At 46.0% G+C, this 18,616-nt stretch overlaps 1 protein-coding gene across 17 annotated transcripts in view; it reads left to right on the plus strand.

Annotated features, from left to right (window-relative positions):
- Positions 1–18,616, plus strand: part of LOC125645067 (uncharacterized) — a 69,514-nt gene that overhangs the window by 19,853 nt on the left and 31,045 nt on the right. For 12 of the 17 annotated variants that reach the window (XR_012664404.1, XR_012664403.1, XR_012664405.1 and 9 more), the window contains exon 2: positions 14,821–16,018. The exons of 3 other annotated variants lie outside the window; for them this stretch is intronic. The gene's annotated coding sequence lies outside the window, so the exon portion shown is untranslated. The remainder of the gene's footprint in view (positions 1–14,820; positions 16,019–18,616) is intronic. 2 more of the 17 variants (XM_048870000.2, XM_048870001.2) reach the window with 2 other exon arrangements.

Raw genomic sequence — 18,616 nt, forward strand, 5'->3', positions numbered from 1 at the left:
TGGACTAATTTCATGATAATGTCTAGGCAGGTGCCAAGTAGATTTGCTTATTTCTGTCCATCAAACAATAAATACTATATACTTATAAAATGTACACACAACTAATCTATGTCAAAACATGGTCCTATTACTATTATCCCTTTTCTCCACTGCCTTGTTTCACCTTCATGTCTTGTCTTTAACTAAGCCCCAATCCTGCTCATACTTATGTATATAAGATTATTTATATGCTTAAAGTTAATCACATGCATAACTGTCTGTATGATCAGACCTAAGATGGTAAACTCTATGGAGAAGATATAATTGTTTACTGTATGTCTGTACAGAGCTTTAAAAAATGGAGCCTCCTCTTGGTTGGAGCTTCTACACATTACTCTAATACGAATAATAATGAGTGAGTGATTGAGTGAATGAATGAGTAAGAAAGTGCTATATAAATGTATTTTGTTGTAAACTCTTTGGGACATGGACCATCTTTTTCTTCTGTGTTTGCACGGTAAAGTGAGGTCCTGCTTAATGACTGGGACTTTTATGTGGTACTGCAGTATTATTGTTATTATTACTATTTTATTTATAATGTTTTTGTACTTACGCATTTATTATTTTAGATCATATCAGAAGCCTCGTGCATTGTGGCACAGTATGGCAGTGTTGTTTACTTGCTTAGAATTAGGCCAGAGTTGAACTAGTATGGAATTATCTTCCCTTCTGATGCTTCTATTCTAGGCGGAGGTAATTCAGGAAGGCAAAATAGTGTAGTTAGCTACACCATCTGTGTCCTGTAGATAGCTAGAGGACGTCAGCCTTGGGTTACACCCAGTTTAACAAGACCACTAATTGTAAGAGCATATTCTCATCTCGATATGTCAGGATTTACCCATATAACTGAGCAATCATACAACTTGATAGCGAGTCCATAATTCTGAATAGCTGAATAAATACAGTACTCACTGCAAGCAGTTCACAGTTGTCTGTAGGCTAAAATTTGTTCACAATCCCCTTGGCAAAAAACTCTGAATAGCAAACAAGTTTGTAAAAGCTATGAACTGTTTGTAGACGAAGAGAAAAAAGGGTTAATAATTTCACAAGCTCTGATAGTCAATAAAATATGCTTGTATACATAAAATCACAGAATCTTAGAGTTTAAGTCCAGATGGGACAACAAGATCACCTCCTGCACATTACAGGACACTCCACTCCACACAGTTATCCTTGTACTGAGCCCAGTAACCCAGATTAGATGAAAATATTACAGCCCTCAGGAGACTAAACAATTGTGTGCCACAAGCAGAGAACAGAAGCAAATGAGGTGCACCAGTGCCCGCATAGCCTTTGAAATGGCAGGGAATTGATTTGGTGAGCTATATCACCTATGAATTTATTAATAATCCAACATGCTACAGTAGTCTTCAAAGAATTAGCCTAATTTCTGCTTCTTTTAGCCTCTCCATCTAATTAATTTTCATTTCAAGGGAAAACAAACAACACTACCTTATGAATCATAGCATCTAGAATGGCCATAATTAAAGACCAAAAATATTAGCGAATGCAAAGAACCAAGATTTGTTTTGTTCTGAAAGAAAACAGCTTGCCCGTCTCTACAAGCCGAGAGGCCTGTGGTGAGCATTATTAAATATGGCCAAGAGGCTGACCAATCGGAAAGCATACCTGGATTTATTGAGCCCATTTCCAAGCCAGGAAGTAAACAACTGAGTGATTTTTTCTTCGCACAGAATGTACACAGTTCTTACAAAAGGATGGCATATTGCAAATTATTTTAATTTTCAGAACTTGTTTTCTTAAACAAAAACCCTTTTCTGTTTATGCACTGCTGTTTTATTTTTATATATTTGACAAAATAAAATAACATTTTGCTGGTTTTCATGGTTTGAATTTTGAATTGTGGCTGCTGATAATTCCCTCTTTCTTTCTGCCTCATGGATGCCAAAAGGGAGGGTGATTTAGAGTTTAGTAGTTTGGTACTTAAGAGTCCTGGGCTTTGCCCCTGGTTCTGCCACTGACACTCCTATGTTACTTTACCTTCTGTGTTTCATAAGCACCTTTGATTCACTGGATCATGCTGGACTGGAAATCTGGATACCTGAAATCTATTTTTGGCTCTGCTGCACATTTTTGTGTGATCTTGAGCAAGTCACTGAACCTGTGTGCCTCAGTTTCTCTCTCTGTAACAGGCAGATATTGACTTTTTATGCCTTTTAAAATCTGCAAGTGAGAAGTGTCATGTAAAGTGTGTTCACAGTATTATTGTCGTTTTATAGTCATTAGTATTATTTATATGTAACCCTTCTGCCCGTCAGAGTTGGCAGCAACAAGTGCCAGGCTCAGTATCTAAGGGTTCCATTCCAATAACACAATGCAAAACCGGCTCGAGCCCCCACCCAGTGACCTGGGACAAATATATACCACCCCTGCTGGGCACCTCCAAGAGGCAATACTTCCCCTCTCGCAAGCACAGAGTCTGCGTGAGGCAAAGCCTTTTAATAACAGAGAGAAACAATGTGGCATTATGTTGGGGAAACACCACCAACAGGATTCCTAACACAATCCATGAGCAAAAAACCCACTCCAAGCAAATTGGGGTGTGTCCTTTCCCTTTGGTTCTTGAGTCCAGCAACCCCAAAATCACCCAAAGTCCCAAAAGTCAAACACCCCAAAAGTCTCTGTCCCTGGTCAGTGCAGCCCCAGAGTTCAAAAGTTTATCTGCAGAGTTTTACCTCCCAACCTGGGTGGAGATGGGGGGCCTAAGGGGCACCTTACATGGTCCAAAGCCAATTGCCCCACCTCTTCATGGGGCTCTGCTCTGCTCCGCTCCGCTCCACCAGCCGTCCCACGAATCACTCCGCTCTGCCAGCTGCCCCCACGAGCTGCTCCAGGCATCTCACAAACTGCTCCGCTCCACCAGCCGCTCTGCCAGCTATCCTGCAAACTATCTTCAGGCTCCCCCACTACTTAACACAACACTCAGTGATGTCAGCTCTTAGTAAATTTAGCTCTTTTGTGATTTCAGCTTGTAGTAGAGGAGCCTCAGTGCTAATGCACCATTGGTCCAAAGTGAATTCAGCTTAGCAGTCTGTAACTAGATTCCTAATAGAATCAAAATTAGCTCTGATATTCCATAGTGGAGAGAGGAGGAAGTGTAATTAGCATGTAAGGCCATAACACCATGTATTAATACCTATCCCCAGCCTCTCTCCCTTCACTGGGTTTTGGAACCCATGACCCTTGCCTAGCGAGTGCTGCTTAGTTGATGGTGAGTCCCTCCATCATAACAAAAGTCCAAATACAGTTCCACTGTCCTTGATTCACATAATCAGAATAATAACAGTTTATTCCTGCCCCAATAACAGAGAAACTCGGGCTTCTACAGCAGCCAAAGTGACCATCTAGGCAGGGTGGGTGTGCCTATGCAAATGAGATCAGCCCCTGAAGTTCTTTTCTACAACCCACCATGACTCGCCACCAGATGTCAGGGTAGAGCTCATCCTGACTCTGCTTACATATATTTATTTCAGTGTTCTCATCTGTAAAATGGGAATAATAATTACTTGTGAGTAACTACAGGGCTTTTCAGAGGTTAGATTAATTAATGTCTGTAAAGTGCTTTGAGACCCTGGGAAGGCAGGCACTATAAATATGCAGAGAATGATTTATGATTAATTTTATCACATGCCTGTCACATAAAGCTCATTTGTAAAGGGTGGCCACAAAACAGAAGGAAAAAGGAAAATAATGATGTTATTGTATCCATGAGAGATGTTAGAACAACAGCATCATAACCAGGCACAAGTGTAATAACCAAATAGATCAACAGTTGAAACTCTGCATCATAGAATACTGTGTAAACGGTGTCTATAAACCAGGGATGTTAAAATGAGGTTAGATTCTGGGCTAGTTCAAATGTTTACTTTCAGCATAAGCTCCGAGAGATACAGTCACTTGGTACCCTTTCCTAATTAAAAGGCAGATTGTGCCATTAGGTTGTTAAGGTTGTTGTCTCTTTGTTTGCCTGTGTTTGTTTGAGAATTCCCCATCCAGGTCAATGGGCAGTTCTGCTTAAAAATGGAGTGTGCTAAGCCTGAGAATTTTGAAGTGCTCAATGTTGGACAGGGATGGTGTCCCTAGCTTCTGTTTGCCAGTAGCTGGGAATGGGCAATGGGATGGATCACTTGATGATTACCTGTTCTGTTCATTCCCTCTCGGGCACCTTGCATTGGCCACTATCGGAAGACAGGCTACTGGGCTAGATGGACCTTTGGTCTGACCCAGTATGGCCGTTCTTGTGTTCAATGTTGGCTTAACTTTGTCCCCATTTATGTCAAAAGGAGTTTTACTGTTGATTTCAATAGGAGCAGAGTCAGGCAAAGGCTGAGCTCTTTTTAAAGTCCCCATCTAAACCGGTGCACACTCTCATGCTTTGTCCCTTATAGAGCAGAGCTACTAACATTGCTGTTTACACACTGCCCATAGAACAGGGAGCTATCCTATGCACAAAGTATCTAGGTTGGGTGTGGAATATCTGGCCCTCTATATTTAGCCTAAGCTATTCAGAAATATTTATTAATATTGGGTATTTAAGTACCAACATTTCTAATGGCTATTTATTATTTTTCAGCACCAGAGAGCTCACAGTATAAACGAGTCATGGTGTGTTCTCCAAGGAGCTTGCTGCAATCTAATTTCAGACATGACACAAGATAGGGAATTACAAAACTGAAGGGAAGAGTTGCAAGAGGAAGGACAGAGTGAAAACAATAAGATTACATGGTTACTCAGCAAAGATTAGTGCGGATCACCAGGAAACAAAAAGTGTGTGTGTGGAGGAGGGGAGGATTAGCATGAATAAAGATTGAAATGTCATCACTGACTCATTTCTAACAGACAAGTGTGAGCAATAAGGAAAGGTTTGAATTTAAAAGGTCCAGGCAGACCAACTTAGAGAGAGCAATCCAGAGGGGAAAGCATGGACAAAAGCACGGCCATGACTGTGGGAGAAGCGGACAAACGAGGTTTCATGGCATAATTATCAGACTGGAGTGGGAAGGAATGATGTGATAGGAGGCTAGATTCAATAATGGGCAACACACAAGAACACTAAGAGTAAAACGTAATGGAAACACATAAAAAAACCCCTACATTTAACTTTGTACAGATCCTTGGGTAAATTTGGAAAACATAAAGACATATCCTGTGGGTGGAGTGTGATTCATACAGTATTCAGATCAGAGTGGGAGGTAGGGCAGAGATTCCACAGGGCATTGTGGGGATTGAGCAGTCCTGCAGGAGGCAGGGGGTAATCCAGGGACTCCATAGAGTTATGTTTCAGGTGAATCAGCCAGGTGAAGTTCTGGGCCAGATCCTAGCAGGTTCTGAGCATCTCCTGTGAGGTGCAGGGTACACTCAAATCCCATTTAACCTTGCAGAATCAAGCCTTCCAATGTGCTAGAAAAAAACTGAGAGCTGACCCATCTAACAACCCCCATCATCTCCATCTGCCAACCAAAACAAAAGTATAATGGTCTCAGTTGTGTTAATATTTGATGTGTGTGAGTTTCCCTACACTAAACTTCCAGAAAGGTCACAGTCAAGAGCAGCGCTGAGCAGTATTAGCCATGCTGTTTCTTCATCTGTCTCACCTGCAAATAAGTGCGTGTTCTTCCTCAAGTGTTTGCTCATATCCATACCAATTAGGTGTGTGCGTGCCTCGTGCACAGTTGTCGGAAAGTTTTCCCTTAGCAGCACCCATCGGGTCAGCTGTGGAGCCCCCTGGAGTGGCGCCTCCATGGTGGTGAATATAGGTCCCTGCTGACCTGCCACCTCCTCAGTTCCTTCTTACCGCCAGTGGCGGTCGTTGGAACTGTGGTTGCTTGCTTTACAAGTGCTTCCCTTAGCTTGTTACTTGTTATAGCTCATAGTTCTTAGTTTATAGTTGTTAACTAGTTAGTTAAGTTAGTTAGTGATAGGAATAGTTGGAGTGTTGTGTACCCCCCACCCCATGCCCTTCCCCTGGGCTCTGGGGCATGCCTCAGTCCCACGGGTTTAAGTCCCGCGGAATCTGCCACAAGCCCATGCCAACAGGTGACCCCCACAACTCTTGCCTTAAGTGTCTGGAAGAGGCGCACCAGACAGAGAGGTGCAAAGTTTGCAGGGTGTTCCACCCAACGATGAAGAAAGAGCAAGACTTCAGGCTCAAGCAGAACCTGATGGAGGCAGCTCTTCATCCTCAGACAGCCCCAGGCCGACAGCCTCCGGCCCTGAGCACATCCATGCGGAATGCTCCAGCCTCCATGTGTAACACAGTGCCAAGGAAGGCCTATAGCCAAAGAGACCCTCGACACCGATGCTCCCCAGCACCAAAGTCCATGGAGGCAACTTAGCACCGCTTCCACTCCCCAGTGCTGCACAAGCGGCACAGGAAGACGGACAGGGGCCGCTCCCCTGTGCCAAAGACAGCAGTGCCAGCTGGTGTGACCGGAGTGCGTCCAATGCAGGAGCACCCAGTGCCAGAGTTACAGGAGATGGCACTGTGGACTTTGGTCCCTCAAAGGAGTCCGGTGCCCATAGACTCTCCTGACTGGGAGTGCCAGGTGGAGGAATTGGAGCTCCTCTCCACCCCAGATATTTTTGAGGCCATGAGGGATCTGATTGCCATGACGGCTCCTCAGTCTCTGGCTGGCAGAGACAGGCCTCCGGTGCCACAGTGAGCAGCACCGTCTAGAAGAAAACCTGCCATGATGAGGCAGTGACCTTCACCAACACAGCACCACCCCCCCATGGCACTGCTGTTTGACACCACCATCGTGGCACTGTTCTCCGGCATCAGTTTCCAGATGGGGTTCCTCAGTTCTATTTAGGCATTGCTCCCCATCACTGGCACCGAGACACTGGTTCCCAGCACAGATAGAGTGGCACCGGCTCCGGCTGAGCGGCACCGGTCCCCAGCACCGGCCGAACAGCACTCATCCCCAGCACCTGCTAAGAGGATTGGCACCGAGAGCCACAGTGCCAAAGAGGATGACACCAGAGAGCTGGAATGACAGGAGGGCCCGGCGCCACCTCTGGCTTCGTCGGCTTCGTCGCCAGATGAAGCCCTGGCAAGGGCTTCATCCTTGGGACCACCCCACATTGATAGCAGGGCCCATCAGGACCTGCTATGCAGGATTGCCCGCAACATGGGGTTGGAGGCAGGGGAGGTGGTTGAGTCTGAGGACCCCATGGTCAACATTTTGACACCAGAAGGGCCATCCAGGGCTGCTCTGCCCATCATAAATACAATCAAAAATAACATTAAAACTCTGTGGTAAACCTCTGCATCCATTCCCCCGACAGTCAAGGGGGTGGGGAGGAAATACTTTGTACCCTCAAAGGGGTACGAGTACCTCTTCTCGCACCAGGCCTGCTCATTGGTTGTGTCTGTGGTGAACGAGAAGGAGAGACCAGGGAAACATAGACTGACTCCAAAGTCTAAGGAGTCGAAAAAGATGGACCTTTTTGGCCAAAAGGTCCATTCGATTGGGAGGCTGCAGTTGAGGATAGCTAACCAGCAAACTATCCTCAGCAGGTACAACTTCAATTCATGGACCTCCATGTTGAAGTTTAAAGAATTGGTATCACTGGACTCGAGAGCAGAGTTTGTGGCAATAGTGGAAGAAGGCAAGGCAGTGGCATGTACCTCTTTATAGGCCTCACTGAGTCCGCGCAAACCCTGTCCTCAGGCATCACTATGAGAAGAAGCTCATGGCTTCAGGCATCTGGGCTTCCCCCGGCAGTGCAGCAGACACTACGGGACCTGCTGTTTGACAGTACAGGCCTTTTCATGGAGCAAATGGACTCCAGACTGCACAGCCTTACAGACTCCCGGGCTACTATGAAGTCATTGGGCATGCACACACTGGCAACCCAACGTAAACATTTTAAGCCCCAGCTGCAACAGTGCTCCTGTCCCCCTCATCTGAGCCAGGATTCCTACAGAAAGCAGGGAAGGAATGGCAGGCGCAAGTATGACTGGCTGCTCAGGGGGTATACCAAGGAAGAGGTGGAGTCTTAGCTATCCTTCGTCAGATCCACCTTCAACAGGTTGGGTCTCCTGCTCAATGTGAACAAGTCAACCCTGCTACTGACCCAAAGAATAAAGTTTATCGGTACGGTGTTGGACTTGATCTGGGCTGGGGCGTTCCTGCTGGAAGCTCGCTTCCAGCAATGACTGACATCATACAAGGCCTCAGACAATACCCTACTACTACAACAAGGGGGTACCTGAGTCTTCTCAGTCACATGGCAGCATGCATGTACGCGGTACAGCATGCCAGACTGAGGCTCAGACCTCTCCAAGCTTGCCTTACATTGGTCTACCATCCGAGGTGCGACAGCCTAGACTCTGTGGTCACCATTCCGGTGCAAGTCCTCGAGTTCCTCCGATGGTGGCTCGACCCTCAAAAGGTGTACCAGGGAGTCCCCTTCAACTGACCCCAGCACTCTTTGTCCCTGGTAATGGACGCATCAGTGCTGGGATAGGGCTCACACCTGGGAGACATTCAGATATAGGCCTCTCGTCTCAGGACAGTCCCTCGCTTCATATCAACATCAAAGAGTTGAGGGCGGTCCGATTAGTGTGCCAAACCTTCCAGGCCCAGCTTCAAGGCCAGTGTGTGGCAGTTATGACAGACACTACAACTGCAGTGTTTTACATCAACAAGCAGGGTGGTGCCCATTCCTCTCCCCTATGCTGGGAAGCCCTCCTGTTGTGGGAGTTCTGCATTGCCCACTCCATTCACCTGGAAGTATCCTACCTCCCAGGTGCCCAGAACGAGCTAGTGGACTATCTCAGCAGATTCTTCCACAACCATGAATTGTCTATCTGCCTGGACATCATACACAATGTTTTCCAGAGGTGGGGAACTCCCTAGGCTGATCTATTCACCATACGAGGCAACAGAAAGTGCCTGTAATTCTGCTCCTTTCAGAAGCACAACCCTTGCTCGTTTGCGGACACGTTCCTCCTCCCCTGGATGGGATGTCTTCTGTGTGCATTCCCACCATTCCCACTCATACACAAGGTCCTGCTCAAGATTTGCAGAGACAAGGCAGCTGCTATACTGGTGGTACCAGTGCGGCCTCGCCAACACTGGTACACCATGCTCCTGGACCTGTCAGTGGATGCCGTGATCACATTGCCACTGTTCCCGGACTTGATCGCCTTCACCACCCCAACCTCCAGTTCTTCCATCTCACAGCCTGGAAGCTTCATGGCTAAACCCCATAGAGCTCATGTGCTTGGAGTCAGTGAGGGAGGTCTTACTTTGTAGCAGAAAACCCTCCACTAGGGCTACCTACCTGGCTAAGTGGAAGAGGTTTACATTCTGGTGTACTCAGGGCCGCACACCCCCAATACAGATGCCCATACTGCTCATACTGGAGCACCTGAAATAGCAGGGTCTAGCACCGTCATCCATCAACATGCACCTGGCAGCCATTTTGGCCTTCCACCCAGGAGCAGCTGGGCATTCCTTCGCCAACCCCATGGTCGGCCATCTCCTTAAGGGTCTGGAACGTCTGTACCCGCAAGTTAGACAACCGGTTCCAGCATGGGACCTTAACCTGCTCCTCTCCAGACTAATGGGGCCCCCATTTGAACCTGTGGCAACTTGTTTGCTCCTCTACCTATCATGGAAGTTAGATTTCCTGGTTGCCATTACCTCAGCAAGGAAGGTGTCTGAGCTAAAGGCTCTCACCTCCGACACCCCCCACATGGTTTTCTTTAAGGACAAGGTGCAATTCAGACCTCATCTGGCCTTTCTTCCAAAGGTGGTGTCCCAATTCCACACCACACAGGACATTTTTCTACCAGTATTCTATCCTAAGCCTCACAACAGTAGCCTAGAACAGAGGCTCCACACACAGGATGTTCATTGAGCGCTGGCTTTTTACATCAAGCACACGAAACCATTTTGGAAGTCAAACCAGCTGTTCGTAGCAGTGGCAGACTGGATGAAAGGACTCCCGGCCTCATCACAGAGGATCTCAGGATGACACCAGAGAGCTGGAAGGACAGGAGGGCCTGGATCCAGACTTGTTACGAGTTAGCCCAGGTTCCAGCCCTGGCACTAACGGTGCATTCCACAAGGGTGCAGGCCTCATTGGCAGCATTCCTTGCCTAGGTCCCTATTCAAGAGATCTGAAGGACGGCGACATGGTCCTTGGTTCATTCATTCACCTCTCATTACACCATCACTCAGCATGCTGGAGATGATGCAGCATTCGGCAGAGCGGTGCTTCAGTCAGCGATTCCATAACTCCGACCCCACCTCTGGGGTAGGGCTTGGGAGTCACCTAACTGAAATCGATATGAGCAAACACTCAAAGAAGAAAAACTGGTTACTCACCTTCTCGTAACTGCTGTTCTTCGAGATGTGTCACTCATATCTATTCCAAATCCCCACCTTCCCCTCTGTTGGAGTAGCCGGCAAGAAGGAACTGGGGGAGGCAGCGGGTTGGCAGGTACCTATATTCACTGCCATGGAGGCGCCACTCCAGGGGGCTCCACAGCTGACCTAATGGATGCTGCTAAGGGAAAAACATTCTGATGACTGTGCACGCGGCACTCACACACCTAATTGGAATGGATATGAACAACACATCTCGAAGAACAACAGTTATGAGAAGGTGAGTAATCATTTTTTTAACTTGGAAGCCTGTGGCAATGTCTGCTCCTCCACCCACTCACAGTCATGTTAGTAGCCTGTGCTTGCTTTTCTGTCCTGTCAGTGGGCTATAATTGGCTGAGATTGGCTGAGTGTTCAAATTCTGCATGTGATAGATGGTATGGGATATAGCAATGTGACACATAATAAGAACAAAATGAAAGTATGAAGCAGCACCATTTTAAAGTGACTTTTAAAAACCTTTGTTCTTGAAATTGTAAAGCAATAGCATATGATACTGCTGTCCCACAAAGCTAAACTATTTCTGTGGTGTACATGACTCTTTAGGTTTCTTGACTACCAGTCACCTGGGTGGGGGTTGAGCTCATCACCCTCAGCTCCCCCTGACTCCACTTAGTAGGAATCAAAAGTATTCTGATCCCCTTAAAGAATCAGTACTTTGGTCTCCAGGGTCATTTGATGGAAGAAGGGGAAGCAGTTGTGAGGGCATTCCTGCCAGAATAATAAGCATTAACAGGAACTCTGGAATAAGAGGTTATGTAAAGTAACACACATTGGAAAACATAATCTCAACTACATATATAAAATGGTGGGGTCTAAATTAACTGTTACCACTCAAGAAAGAGATCTTGGAGTCATTGTGGATAGCTCTCGGAAAACATCCACTCAGTGGGCAGCGGCAGTCAAAAAAGTGAACAGAATGTTGGGGATCATTAAGAAAGGGAATATGAGAGCAAATATCATATTGCCTCTCTATAAATCCATGGTATGCCCACATCTTGAATACTGCATGCAGATTCTGATCGCCCCATCTCAAAAAAGATATATTGGAATTGGAAAGGGTACAGAAAAGGGCAACAAAAATGATTAGGGGTATGGAGCAGCTTCCATATGAGGAGAGCTTAATAAGACTGGGACTTTTCAGCTTGGAAAAGAGACGACTAAGGGGGGATTGACAGAGGTCTATAAAATTATGACTTGTGTGGCAAAAGTAAATAGGAAGTGTTATTATTCCTCATAACACAAGAACTAGGGGTCACCAAATGAAATTAATAGGCAGCAGGTTTAAAATAAACCAAAGGAAGTATTTCTTCACACAGTTAACCTGTGGAACTCTTTGCCAGAGGATGTTGTGAAGGCCAAGACTATAACAGGGTTCAAAAAGAACTAGATAAGTTCATGGAGGATAGGTCCATCATTGGCTATTAGCCAGGATGGCAGGGATGCAAAACCATGCTCTGAAGTGTCCTTAGCCTCTGTTGCCAGAAGTTGGGATTGTGCAACAGGGGGTGGATCACTTGATTATCTGTTATGTTTATTCACTCTGAAGCACCTGGCACTGGTCACTGTTGGAAGACAGGATACTGGGCTAGATGAACCGTTGGTCTGACCTAGTATGGCCATTCTTAGGTTTTTATGTCATTGTAGCGAGGCGGTCTGATTCCCCGCCATCCCAGAGAGTGAGGAGCCTCTCTGGATGCCAAAGTGGGCGGAGCCAGCGAACCCTGCACCCGCCCCTCAGAGGTCAAGGCACAGGACCAGAAGTATAAAAGCCTGACCCCAGGGCTCAGTTGAAACACAGCTATTGGAGAGGCCAGATGCATGTGGCAGAGCTCCCAGATGGGAGACTGTGGCAATCGGCGGCCGACCCGAGGACTGGCCAGACCAGCCAATGCCTGATGCTAGCCTGAGCCTAGAGATGCTGCCAAGCTTGTCGTTCGCCAGTTACCCCAAGGAGCCACCAAGCCAACCAAGCACCAGTTACCCTGAGGAGCCCATGGTGTGTAACCCCTTGGAGGACGCTGGCCGGACTCATGTACCTCTAGAGGGGGAGGTAGGAAGTAGCCCAGGGGCAGCTGGCCCTAGTCAGGCTGCAACACTGCCAGAGCCAATGTCAGTGTGTTGAGGCCAGGAACCCCACTGACACAGCAGTGGGTCTTCTGTCGCTGCTAGGGCCCCAGGCTGAGATGCAGTGGAGTGGGTGGGCCTGCGTCCCCTCTGCCACCCATCTCGCGGGTGGCAGTCTCCCCCTCTCCCAGGCTGCTCGGAGCCAGGAGCCAGGGCCTTGCTATTGAACTCTTTGCTCAGGCAGGCTAATTCCCCGACATACCTGACAGAAGTAGTGAGGTGGTCTGGTTCCCCGCCGCCCCGGAGAGTGATGACCCCTGGCCGAACGCGCCTACAGTCATGCATTTTGCTTTCTGAGCAGCAGGAGAAACTGAATAAAACAGGAACAGCAGCTGGGGAAAGAGTTGGGAAAATATATAAGGACTATAAGGTACTATACCATGTGTATTTTAATTAAATGTAGACAAACTTTTCCCCATAGTATAATTTACATAGCCTTTAATGAAATAACTCAAATGCTTAAAGTTAAAAACTGCCCAAGTATTTTCTCAATTGTGGCCAGAATGCTCAGCACTGTGTAGAATCAAAAACTTTGTCATTTGTTTTCTAGAAAGACTAGTAATGGCAGATGCTGTTCTTATATAGTGAGAGGGAAATCCTGCCAAGCTAATATCCTTGCCCAGATGTGCAAGGTTTAGGTAAAGTTGTAAACAGAGTCAGGATGAGCTCCACCCTGACATTTGGTGGTGAGGTGTGGCAAGTTGTGGAAAAGAACTTCATGGGCCGATCTCATTTGCATAGGCACACCCACCCCACCTAGAATGAGGCCATAGCTGCCCAAATGGTCACTTTGGCTTCTGTGGGATCCCCAGTGTCTCTGTTATTGGGGCAGGAAGAATAAATTGTTATTACCCTGATTATGGGAATCAAGGACAGTGGAACTGTACTTGGCCTTTTGTTATGATGGAGGGACTCACCATCAACTAAGTAGCACTTGCTAGGCAAGCTATATGGGTTCCAAAACTCTGTGACTGGAGAGAGGCTGGAGACAGGTATTAGTACCTGGTGGTGTGGGCCCCTTTGTGAGGGCCTGAAACATCAACTGCACCTCTGTCTCTCTCCGCTGTGGAACATCAGAGCTAATTTTGGGTCTATTAGGAGTCTAGCTACAGATGCTGAGCTGAATTCCCTTTGGCCTTATGGTGCGCCAGCACTGAGGCTCCCACTACTACAAGCTGAAATCACTAAAGAGCTAAAATTACTAAGAGCTGAGCACTGTGTTAAGTAGTGGGGAGCCTGAAGATCTAGAGCGGAGTGGAGCAGTTTGTGGACTGGCTGGTGGAGCAGTTCATGGGACAGCGGGAGCTGCTTGTGGGATGCGGAGCAGTTCATGGGACGGCTGGTGGAGCGGAGCAGAATGAAGCCCTATGGAGCTGTGGGGCAGTCAGCTTCAGATCACATAAGGTGCCCCTTACCTCTTCCCCCCCCAACCCCCTCCCCACACACATACATTTTCACCCAGACTGAGGAGTAACACTCTGCAGATGAACTTTTGAACTCTGGGGCTGGACTTTGGGATGTTGGACTTTTTGGACTTCGGGTGATTTTTGGATCGCTGGACTCAAGAGGCGTTTGGGTTGTGGGACCCAAGAACCCGAGGGAAAGGACATGGCCCAATTTGCTGGGGTGGGGCTTTGCTCATGGTTTGGTTGATGAACCCTAGTTGTGGTGTTCTCCCAATTTAATGCTGATGTTGTTTACCTCATCTTTAATTAAAGATTCTCTGCTACACCGAGACTCTGTGCTTGCGAGAGGGGAAGTATTGCCTCTTCGAGGTGCCCAGGGGTGTGTGTAAGATTTTCTCAGGTCATTGGGTGGGGGCTTGAGCCAGTTTTGCATTTGCTTTGATGAGAGGGAACCCCTGTGTACTGAACCCGGCCCTTGCCGCTATCAACTCGGCCTGGCAGAAGGGTTACACAGTATAGACACAGCAGTTCTGCTGTGTTGGAAAAGATGACAGGCCATGGAAAAGCCTCATGGAGGACTCTACACCCCTGAATGCAAAGAAATGGTGCTCTGTGTTGGTTCTCTTCACAGCAACACATATAAAAGACCCAGTGCAGGAAACAAAGGAGTGCCATAATGGGTCAGACTTGAGTACCATCTAGTCTTTTTGAGTTATTAGCCTCCATAATCTTATGTATCAGTGAGTTGCACATTGCATTAAAATATTTATTTTTATCAATTTCAAATTTGTGACCTTTCAACTAACTGAGGGTCTGTTTGTTTGCAGGTAATGCAACAGGGTGAACACAAAGACCGAGCAACTTACTTAGTGGTGACCTTAACACTAACACATTCCTCCTAAATCTCCCCATCTTCCCTTTGGGGAAACATTTAGTACAGCCACCATTGCTCACTGTGTTGGGGTATCCACCCAACACAAGCCCTGAAGGGGTTAAGGTGGCTAGCTGAGCCAATTAACTCCTCAGGGTGCACATGGAGGAGGAGCCAGGGAGCAGGGATAAATTAAATGAGGCTCAGATGGACAGGATTCAGAAGGGGGGGCCTATATAAAGCCTGGTAGCTGAGAGCTGCTGGAAGAAAGGCTGTAGTCACTCCCTGGGAGAAGGGAGGTGTGGTTGGGGCTACAGAAAAAATAGCTTAGGGCAGCGGCTCTCAACCTTTTCAGGAGTCTGATTTGTCTTGCGTACCCCCAAGTTTCACCTCCCTTAAAAACTACTTGCTTACAAAATCAGACATAAAAATACAAAAGTGTCACAGCACTCTACTACTGAAAAATTGCTTTTTTTCTCAATTTTACCATATAATTATAAAATAAATCAATTGGAATATAAATATTGTACTTACATTTCAGTGTATAGTATATAGAGCAGTATAAACAAATCGTTGTATGAAATTTTAGTTTGTACTGACTTTGCTAATGCTTTTTATGTAGCTTGTTGTAAAACTAGGCTAATATCTAGATGAACTGATGTACCCCCCTGGAAGACCTCTGCATATTCCCAGGGTTACATATACTACTGGTTGAGAACCACCAGCTTACAATTACTCCCTGGGAAGAGGGAGTTGTGAGGCTGGCAAACCCAGAGGTAGGGGGAGAGCTAGAAGGTAAGGAAAGGGCTCAGGGAAAGGTAGTAAAGTCAAGGAGTGAACACATGTTGGCTGCTGACAAAAGGGTCCCTGAGCTGAAACCTGGAGTAGAGGGTGGGCCTGGGTTCCCCTGCCAACAACTGAGGGAGTGGCATGGGGGCAGTAAATGGGAAGATGGCCAGAAACTGATAGTGAGGAAAGATTTTGATACCCCAGATGGAGGAAGCATGTAGAATGACCTGGCTGGAGGGCCAAGGCACGAAGATGGAGTTGCTGTGAGAGAGAGCGGCAATAAAGCATACAGCAAGAAGCAGAAGGGGGCGTTGGAACTGAAGAGAGCTGATTCCCAGACCGACCAGGAGGAGGTGCCACCTGCGGTGAGTGGACCCCGTGACACTCACTTTTACTGCTTTTTCCAGGATTTCAAGCTCTCGGGCAGGACATATTGGAAGTGGTACATACTATCTTGGTGCAATGCTGTGGTACCATTTTAGAATGTAAGATTAGCTGCAAGAGAATGATAATCATATCATACCATTGTATTATACCGCATTACTAGATCTGAGGATGACTGATTTTAGAGGAGCTCTCAATGCAGTTTCAGAGTATGTCCTGTTCAAAAAAGGCAGATTCATGCTGTCCCCCTCTTCTGCCAATGGTTTAAATAGTATGAAGGTAGATGGACTCAGCAAAGACAGCCATCAAGATATGTTCTCCTTCAGTGAATAGAAAAGAGTATTGAAGGCAGACAGTCCACATCCTTCTTTCTTGCCTTCACACCTATCTTGAGGTGGAAGCCACCACAAGGAAGTTGTGCTCAGGAAAAACCCACCAAATCGTGTTTAAATTCAGTAGGTACCCTCATTTGTTCAACCAGAGGGGACAACAGAAAACAAGGAGCCTTTCCTGTAGCAAGCCTGGCCACTGAAAGGAAGACTCTGAAAACACACACTTTGATAGAAATGTTGTTTGTTTTTCATTTTTAAGAAATTACCGTGCTCTAATTCCAACTCCATCAAAAGAGTCAGGAAAAAGGATGGTCCTGTTTTACCAACACTTAATGATGCTGATATCAGGGCATGGAAGTCAATCTTAAGGACTTTGGTTGGCTCCTTCAAGAATTTTTATTACTTAGGGCTTAAAAGTATGTACAGTACATTGTGTTTCAGCTAATACTGATTGCCATGTGACCACGTTTACTAAGAAAGATCTTTCAATCTAAGTTATTCTTGGCAATAATTTCACAGCTACTAGGATACTAAAGAGAACATAATACCATAGGTAAAAGAACTAATAGAATTAATAAATATGTACTATATGCTATACACCTATTTTTCATATGCACCTGTCTACAATATTATATATTATATCCAAAACCACTGCGCTAAACAAACATTATTAAGATTGCAAAATCAAGCACTCAAAAGTTAGGAAAAGTCAGAATTCAGGTTGCCTGTGCAACCATAATTCAGTCCCTTTCTTCATATGCGTTATGATAGTTTTTTAATTATATGACCACAGGACCACTGCCTTATGCAGGTTTGGAGATTAAAAAGACTTTGTTTTGAAAAATTTTAACCAGCTATATGACCAACCTCATTAAGCCAAACATTCTTGGAATGACTTACCTCTGCTATCCTCTTATTCTATTAACTCAAGGCATACGCATATTGAAGTTACACAGAAGCACTAGCTCAAGAAAACTGCAGCTTTATGGAAATCAATAGAAAATATGTGACTAAATATTTTGAATTGTCAGAATCACCATAGAAAGACTGACTCATAACAGAGCCATTGATAGAAGATCATAAATCTTATAACAAAAAATTTCTAATGACAAACTCGTCCATGGCTATGTCCTCCCATATATGAGTAGCGATACCACATGGGGGGAGTCCTGCACTTCATTGAGCATAATGCTGTGAGTGATACAGCCTGAAATAAACATATCCTACTTCTTTGAATAAGGGTGGAGTATCATCTTACTAAGCAGAAATTTGATTACTCTTATACCACAAGATCAATTAATTGTTGCTTAATTTCATAATTTACACTTGGAAGAGAAAAAAGAACGAGGAGTACTTGTGGCACCTTAGAGACTAAACAATTTATTTGAGCATAAGCTTGTAAGAGAAGGCATCTTCTAGCATGTTTTGCCTATGGAATTAAAAATACTCCAACAAACTCCATGCAGTTGGAACAGACCAGAGTAATCCCAGGAAATTAGATCATACTTTTCAACCAGAATGCCAAGAAAAGTGCAATATTATGCCAACTGATGATAGACTTTTCTTCTTTGCCTACTCTCTTGCATTAGGCGGTCTGGCTCTTCACCAGGCCCATATTGGTAGTAGTGCCACTTGATTGTGTGAAACAGTTTTGTACAGCAACAGCTCTTTAGATTTTAGCAAATGATCTAAATCTAGCTTTTTGAACCAGAATATTTCCTCAACTGAATCATCTGAGCTGTTTGGAGTTACGCTTGTTTGGGCACCTTTTGTAGAGGTATGTGATTGGATGGGTATAGAATCTTAGCCCTGGTCTACACTATGGGTATGTCCACACTACGAAATTAGGTCGAATTTATAGAAGTCGGTTTTTTAGAAATCGGTTTTATATATTCGAGTGTGTGTGTCCCCACACAAAATGCTCTAAGTGCATTAACGCGGCGGAGTGCTTCCACAGTACCGAGGCTAGAGTCGACTTCCGGAGCATTGCACTGTGGGTAGCTATCCCACAGTTCCCGCAGTCTCCGCTGCCCATTGGAATTCTGGGTTGAGATCCCAGTGCCTGATGGGGCTAAAACATTGTCGCGGGTGGTTCTGGGTACATATCGTCAGGCCCCCGTTCCCTCCCTCCCTCCGTGAAAGCAAGGGCAGACAATCGTTTTGCGCCTTTTTTCCTGAGTTACCTGTGCAGACGCCATACCACGGCAAGCATGGAGCCCGCTCAGCTCACTGTCACCGTGTGTCTCC

The sequence above is a fragment of the Caretta caretta genome, chromosome 11 (assembly GCF_965140235.1).
Source record: "Caretta caretta isolate rCarCar2 chromosome 11, rCarCar1.hap1, whole genome shotgun sequence".
NCBI lineage: Eukaryota > Metazoa > Chordata > Testudines > Cheloniidae > Caretta > Caretta caretta.